Source organism: Leptonychotes weddellii, chromosome 1 (genome assembly GCF_054177405.1).
Source record: "Leptonychotes weddellii isolate Sample4059 chromosome 1, ASM5417740v2, whole genome shotgun sequence".
NCBI lineage: Eukaryota > Metazoa > Chordata > Mammalia > Carnivora > Phocidae > Leptonychotes > Leptonychotes weddellii.
This window is the reverse complement of record NC_138369.1, coordinates 55,017,199-55,026,024: the sequence shown is the minus strand read 5'-3', so window position 1 is coordinate 55,026,024 and position 8,826 is coordinate 55,017,199.

Below are 8,826 nucleotides of genomic sequence, written 5' to 3'. Positions count from 1 at the left end.
AAAATAAAAATAAAAATAAATCATGCAAAAGCTTTCATCCCCACCCACAGCCAAACCCACTCTGTTCCCAGAGTTATTTTACTTGTCTGGAGTGTTGCCTTCCATGTCTCTCCTGAGGGCCTTTTAAATAAGCATTTACACATACTCACACACATACAGTTTTTATTGTGTGGTTTGAAAGTACTAATTTTGCTATTTTTACATAATGAGGATCACATATTAGACATGTTTGGCTTTTTCTTTTTTAAATCAACAGTATGCCTCGGAGGCCTTTCCATATCATCCTGGGCAGAGCTTCCTTCCCCTTCATCTTCCTCTAGACATACAGCAAGAGGCCCCCTACAGATTTTACTCCTCCTGCTCCCTGCCAACATGGTCTTTAAAAACATAACTATGATGGTTCTTTCTTCAAAGCCCTCCAATGGTTTCCCAATGCAAAGAAAATAAAATCCAAACTCCTCCTTATCTTGGCTTCCGAGCCCCTCCAGGATCTTCACGTTCCTCACCTGAAATTTATCTCCTAATACTTTCCTACCCTAGCTTTGCTCTTATTCAAAGATTGTGTCTTCCTTGCTAGTCATATTGACTGGAATCCTCTCTCCCACCTTACTTTGCTCCCTGCTCACATGTTCATGGATCCAAAGGCCTTTCCTGGGGCAGCACCTTTCTATCCTGTCTCTTTTCCAAGTATTTTCCACTTACTACAATTGCACTACTTATTAATTTGTTTGCCTGTTTGTTGTCTGTCTCCCGCATTCAAATGTCACCTCTAAAAAGACATGAATACTGTTTATTTTGTTCAGAAGCTAGGACTGCGCCTGCACATTCACAAATAAAGGATTTCCTAAATACTTCAGTTTCAATCTTATAACTGCTGCCTAGTATGTCACTGAATGTCTATACCTCACTTTATTATTTTCCTTTCTAGCATGTTTATTTAATGTATTTATTTGTTAAGCTATTACAAGCAAGGCTGCAGTGAACATCAAGAGAAGGGCTATATTTGGTGGGAGGGCAGGACCTTCTGCCTTAGGTTGCAGAGTTCTATTGTTTAATCTGTGTTATTTGATATCAGTATTTGCTTTATAAGAATTCACCAAGCTATTCATTTGTTTTGTCTGGTAGTCTGTATCTGAGCTGTATTTACAATCAAAAGGCAGGAGAGAGACAGACAGACAGACAGATAAGTTTCTGAGTCACATACTTGATTGTAGCCCAAACCTCAGACCCATGAGGCATGGAAGAGGAGGTAAGCCCATGGTACACAGATCCTCAATTTACCTCTCTGCTGGGGTGAAGCTACTGCCATCATCTGTTTATATCTCTTTTAAAAAGATTATTTCCCTAGTGAATATCCGTGTAAGAGTCTCTCTACTTGATGAATGAGCCTGGAAATTCTAGGTCTGGTTGCTCATTATGGCTGAGAAAAGAAGTGCATGAGATAAAAATGATTTGAGTTAGAGAGGGTCAGTGGGACCTGAATATCATATCTCTGAAAAAGCAAGCCACTGTAGCATGTTCCCAGTGTATCTGCCTTGACCTAATCTTCAGTAAATTCAACGAAGTTTTCATGAGTCACTGATGTAATTTTACCTATATTTATTTATTATTCCAACTCATTCCACTTAATCTCATGAATCCTCCCTTCTGCCTGGGTTCCTATTGGGATTTGTACCACTCTAAAACCCTACATCAAACCTCTCAGTTTAAAAATCCAAGTGCTAAGTTAGAGAACAATTTATTTTAAGAAGAAGGAAACATATATTGATGAACTCTGAGCACAAATCCATTGATTACTTTCTATTTGAATATTTAGGCAAATTGTTTACACCTACAATTGAACAGGAATTAAGCTACCTGTTTCTAGAAAGTAAAATTCACTGTCTTTTTAATCAAGCCAATCAGGGGAAAGGATCTAACAATTCTAAATTAAGAAAATGAAATACCTTTGGCATAGAAGCAACTGTTTAACTACAAAAGAAGAAAAAACATTGAGTGATATTACACCAAGTTCAGTTAAATTCTTAGCAGAGTTTTTGTATTTAGGTTAGGATTATAATAAGTCACGTTTTTCTCACTTAAAATGAGTCACTTGATCTCTAAGATTCCAATTATCTTTATAATTTCTTGAATAAACAGTCACTTTTTGGGGCTATTTAACATAAAGCTTTACAGATGTCTATGTTTCTAATTTGAGAAAGTTTGGGGGAAAAAATCACTTGACATAGACTTATTCTTCAATTTATTTTTGTTAGAATGTTTCTAGCACAGTGAAAGGACACTGACCCAGACCCAGACTCATGCCCCAGTTCCAGAAGTAAAGATTTAGTCTGTTATTACTTTTAAAGGAACAAAGTTGTTGGAGTCAACCACTTCTTCCCAGTGTTTTTAAGTGGATAGAAAATGTAATTGCACCTCTTGATGTTATTGTTATTTATTGATTTATAAACCATCTTTCACAAGATTAAAAGAACTGCAGAATTTCAAGCAACTCCTTTCCTTTCCTAAGACTTGCTTATTATTTTTCCAGCAGTAACTGCTTACAAAGGTTAAGTATGTATAGCTTTGCATTCTTTTTGATGTGAGAATCAATCCAGTATCATCCACTGAACTGGGCTTAGGGGAAGCTGAAATTCAAAATCCAGGCATACACTCCAAAGTGAAGTATTTCCCCAGGTTATCATTTATGTGATGGGTATTCTGTTGAGGATTTAAATTAAGGCAGGACTTTACTGCTAGTGTAAGTGACTCTTGTAATAGAAAATAATTTTATTTTTGAAGCAAATCCACTATGGATGTATGTTACAGGCTTATTATATTTTCTTAGACTGTGAGCTCCTCAAGGGCAAGACCTATGACTTATTCATGTCTGTGTCCTCAAAGAGTTTTATCCCTGAGATACAGTATGTGCATTATAAGTCATTTTGACTGGATTGCTCATGAGTTCTTTTGTAATATGGAACCGTGTTGATGTATAATAAGCAAATGGCTTGATCAATCTGCACATTTAATTCTTCCATTCATTCATCAAACATATATTTACATCCTTGATATGTGTTAGATACTCTGTTGAATAAATATGTAATATGTATATAATATATATATAATAATGTAATATATATAAATATGTATATATGTGTGTGTATATGATACAATTGTATATATGTGATACAACTATGATATGATAAGGACAAAAGATGTAAACAGATAATTACAATAAGACAACATAAGATGAAAATACATAAAACTAGCATTGTGATAAAAATTTTAAGAAGATGTTACTGCAAGAAGAGTAATATGATTATCAGCAACAGTGAACTTCAAAGATGTAAGTTTTGGAGTTCTGCATTAAATATCCATGAAGACAGGTTTTCAGGTGGGATATTAGAAAGAGATAGGGACTGGATACAGTTTGGGAGTCTACTTGCCTACAGGTGCCACTTGGGGTCATAACTTTGAAAGCAAGAGTGTAGCCTAAGAGAATGGAAGTCCTTAGGAGATAGTCAGATAGGAAGAAGGTTTAGACAGGGAACCCACAGGTGACTGGGAAGAGCACAGCACAAGAGAAGTAAGAGAGAAGAGGCTCCTAAGTAGAGAATGTGGTGTGAAGTACTGAAGACATGTGCATAGACATCATTAAATGTGGTGATTGGTGGTTATGGTGATCTGAAGATCAGTCTCTGTGGATTGTTGGGGACAGATGTACAGTTCATATAGCATTATACAGGATACCAGTCTGATCTCTTTGATGATAAAGAGAATTCTTCAACAGCATTACGGATATCAACTATAAGTGACTGACACTTGAAAGTTGTAGCAATTTGTGAGAAATTCATACTCATCCTTGAATTTATTAGGTCAAATCTTATAGTATCTATTGATGAGTGAACAAAAAGTAAGCTGAGGGCAAAACACAAGCTTACACCCTGCATGTCCATGTCCCCCTGTAGCTGGGATATGTGTGACATTCCTCTAGCACTCCTGGCTGCCCAAGAACAAAGGAAAGGGAAAACCAAGTGGTTAACTGATAGAGAGCTCAGTCATACAGGACATGAGAGTCCATCAGTTTGCAACAGTCTTAATGATTTACATGAAAAAAAGCAATCTTATCAATAGCCAAAGTTCTACAAACCTATAGACTCAGTCTCTTAGGACTCTAACATTACCCTCACCTCCATAGGATAGAAAATCTTATATAATCAGTCACCCCTCACACTTATAATGCAGCTTTTTCTGCCCATGGGTCCTGTCCCTAAAGACATCTCAGTAATTCTTTCTTGACTGTCGGTTCTGAACCCCTCCACTCCAAACCACATAACTAGGACAGATACAATTTAACATTTATTGTTATGATTAATATTTGTCTCTTCACTAAAGTCTAAGCTTCATGAAGACAGACCCTCATTGGTTTGCTCACCATTGTATTCCCGATGTAGCAGTGCCTACATGGTATGAAGTTCACTTAAAATGTGTTGGTCATCAGAACATTTTATCTGTTTTTTTTTTTGTTCAATCAGCACAAAAGATCAATTCTTAAAATTTATCTACTACAAGATCCTCATTTTAGAGTTTTTAATTCTTGTTTTTATTTATTTCATAGAATAATAGTTTATGACTTCAGGAAAGTTTTCAAAGAATAATATACAGGTGCCCTATTTTCTGAGTACTTGTACATCTGACAACGTATTTTTGTTGCCTTTCTTAAGGTTAGAGTTTTGCAGTAGAAACTGTCTTCCCTCAAAACTCATTAGACATCATGTCATTAGAAGTACTCTGAGTTACAGAGAAGATTGATGCAGAGTGCAATTTTATTTTAAAATTAATGTATACTCGGGCACCTGGGTGGCTCAGTCATTAAGCGTCTGCCTTCAGCTCAGGTCATGATCCCAGAGTCCTGGGATCGAGTCCCACATTGGGCTCCCTGCTTGGCAGGAAGCCTGCTTCTCCCTCTCCCACTCCCTCTGCTTGTGTTCCTGCTCTCGCTATCTCTCTGTCAGATAAATAAATAAAATCTTTAAAAAAAATAAAAAAATAAAATGTATACTCTATCACATAAAAGTAAGACATGAAACGAAATGAATGCCTTACTTCTCAGGCCAAGTTCTTGAGAACCAGTGCTTGAGACTTGTATGCATGTGATATATTAAGTGCTACCTGGAGAAATGAGTAAGAGAGTAAGGGAGCAGGACAGAAAAACACAGGAAGGCAGTCAAGGGTGTGATCTCAGGTAGAATTCCATGGGGAATGGCTGCAGGCTGAGTTCATAGGCAAATTCAGGAGCATAAGTTATGACTCACAGGTATCCTCATCCAAGGCAAGGGAATTGGGTTTCCATAGTTCTGCACCAACAGTTATTGGCTGAGGGCCATGGGGAGGATGAAATCCCCAGGCACCTCTGACTCTCTACATACTTAGGCAAAAAGGGTTGTAACAGTCCAATGGCAGTTCTCCGAACAAGAATCAAGGGGCTAGCTTTTGGAAGTCAAACTGGAGTGTGCTACAGTGATAAAAAGGAATCTGATCCAAAGGAACTGGATGGAGCACTGGAAATGTCTGTTACCCACACTAAATCATAAACCTACCTGCCACCATCCTACAGAACATGCCTCACATATATTTCCAAGCAAGCTATCCATCTATTTTTTAATTAAAAAATCATACAATTCAAATTATTAAGAGTTTTTCAAAGTTATTCCATGACTGGCAAGTCCAATGTCTCCTTTAGAATGGCATGACCAAATCCCAAGAATTTCCCTGAAGGTGGTATGAAATGATGGGCTGTCAGAGAAGTGTGACTTAACCAGTGAACATGCAGAGAAGCCTTCCTTACAATGAGCTGGCCATTAGTGTATGGGGCAGAAGAGGAGGTATGTGGTAAGATACAATGTGGCTCCTGGTCCCAGGTGGAGGAAGAGAAAGAAGGCTAAAGAATCTCATACAATGCATTCTTTCCTCCTCCCTCATATTAGCCTTTTGTAAATCATTTGTCCAGTAACATCTGCCCCCCCTTTGAAAAAGACCTATGGTATTTGCTGCTAAACACAGAGGACTGAATACATGATGGCTGTCTTTGTTTCCTCCTGAAATGCATTAAATAATGAAAATGGAATAAGAAGTGATGTAATCAAGCAAGGGCAGCAAGATGAGAGAAGGAAAAACATGACCATGAAAGAAGAGGATGAGAAGGAGGTAGAGGAGAGGGAAATGTCATCTGAGCGGAAGAAGCTGAAACTGAAGTGTCTATACAGGAGGCAATGGAGGGAAGCCGATCTTCCTGCATGAGTAGAGAAAGCCTTGTCCTCTGACACCCTAGGTCTCTTGGAAGGCAGACATAGGGCACACAATTTCTAGATAAGTCACCTAAATTACTTACAAATAGTTAGCTCATTCACATCTCTCCACATCTTCTCCATCCATAGGGTTCTAGAGGTTGACTATGTGAAGACACTGAGCCATAGAAGATCAGCATCATGGAGAATGGATTATAATGAAACTGTTACAGACTGGAAACTCTGTAAGAAGCAGCAAAAAGGAGATTTTCCACTGCTGTGAAAAACAGAGGTGTGGATGATGACAGAAATTTATCAAAATTATATGAAAAATAATACTTTCTGAAGTTCTTTCCCAAGTATAGAAATATGTTTGCATGTTGATATATTTTTTGGAATGTTTTATAATATATTAACTAATTTGCATCAATGGCCATTTAGGTTATTTTATGGGTCTAAGGTTACAAGCATGATCATTGTAGGTGGGTACAATGTGAATACCCTTCATCATTTACTATGATATCCAGTCTTTCCCATTTTCTTAGGATACAGTTTTAGAATTAGAATGACCATATTAAAAACAATATACATGTCTGAAATATTTTAATAAATTTTCCCAAATTGCTCTACAGAAATGCTATTCAAATTCCAAACTGCAGTCATCTACTATATAAAAGAAGTCCTTTCAAAAAAAACCCCTTTAAAACATGATGTATAAAAATGGTTGAGAACTCCTTAATTGGCAGTCCAAATGGGACCTTTTCTGAGTTTGCTTTATTTTTATTTTTTTCTTTGTGAATTGTTCTTCTGGGTCTTTTTCTTTCATTTTCTTATTGTGGTTTTAATTTTTAAATAAACACTACGTATCAATGACCTTAAACCCTACTTATTGTTTATGTTGGCCATTTTTATTGGTTCGCTCTTTGTTTTTTAAAATTTCATTAAGCTATTATTTAATGTACAGAAAATTGAATTTTATTTTATTAAATTATTAGAAGTAAAACAGAAAGTACCACAAAGCTGAAAATGAAAAAAAAAAAAAGTGGTTTTGTAGCCAACCATCCCCTCTAACTCTTATAATTTTTCCTAACATTTTAGAGATTTATTCTAGTATTCCTTTCATACTTCTAAACAGATTCTTAGGGTACTATTTCATGATTTTCAGTGGTATAGATGATGTAGTGACTTCCTACCATGGATACTGAGGATTCATTTCTTTTACATTATCCCCAAATTCCTCCTACATTTTCTCTCCCGTTCAGCCATTCAACAAAGCAATATCAAAATTTTTTGTAAAATCAATATTCAGCAGTTGTAATATTTTGACTGTAAATATTTTTCACAGCTAAGCCATGAGTATATTACAATGAGATTTCCTTTCTTATAAACTATGTTTTGCTACAGTTAGCAATTGTTTTATTTTTGTTGGCTTAGGTGTTGACAGCAACACTGACTTGCTCCAAATTCGTTTCAGGATGGTCTCAACATCAGTTGATAACTCAATTGCATTTCCTGTTGTTCCCAATCCCCCCCTGGGAGATTTCTGGTCCTCTATCTTCTTGCTTTAATCCAAAGTAGTTACTCTTTAGGCCTGATACTCTACTATTCTTGTGGGGCAATTTTATTTTGGAATTTTTTCTTTCTCAATGATAATGGATGGAGTAACTATTGTTAAGATGGTTATTTAAAATGGAGCCAGGAGGACATTGAGGAAGTGGGCTCTATACACATCTTCTATTTCAAATTCTCAGAATTTTTGCTGAACTCAGCTAAAAGTCAAGACATCTGCTGCATGTTAAAATGTACATAAATGGACTTTCTGCCTGACACCAGCCCTGACAACCAATCACATATAGATTAGTGTAACTGTAGTTAATACCAGCACCAATCACATTTCATTGAAAACAAATTATGTAAATTCCTTCTTTGCTCTTTAAAAACTCTAACCTTTGTCTCTCTGGAACAGACTTTCAATTTTGGTCAAATGGTAAGCAGAAAGAGTTAGGAGTCCTCAGAAAAAGAAAGACTAGATGTAGCTGTCATGTGTAAGACAAGTCACGTTAGGGCCCCAGCTATTTTCCATGCTCTATGCCCTACAGGCTCTACTTGGCCAACTACACTTCCTGCAGAACTTCCTAGGAGATGTCAGAATTACAAAGAAATGCAAAAACCTCAGTAGTTAAGGATTTTAAGGAAACAAAGGAAATGCAAAAACTAAGTCTCTACCCAGCCAGGAAATAACATAACCCTATCAGAGACAATAAATCAGTGGTAAAACTCCCAGTACTGTTTCAAAAGTAAACAAGGCCTTACATTCTTTATTAGATGATAAGGAGCCCAAGACGCATCCAGTTTATACTGGCTCTGGGAGCAAGCACAGAGCTCCTTCCCCTTGTCCACAGTTACCTCTGCTTCATTCCTAAGAGGAGCCAAAGTTTCATTAACATAACATAGGATGCATATATAGACATGTTTTCTAAGTACACCTGCATACCTTTATGTCAGCATTTCCATGTGATGACAAAGCTCCCCTTTTTTTTTTTATTTATTTTTTTTT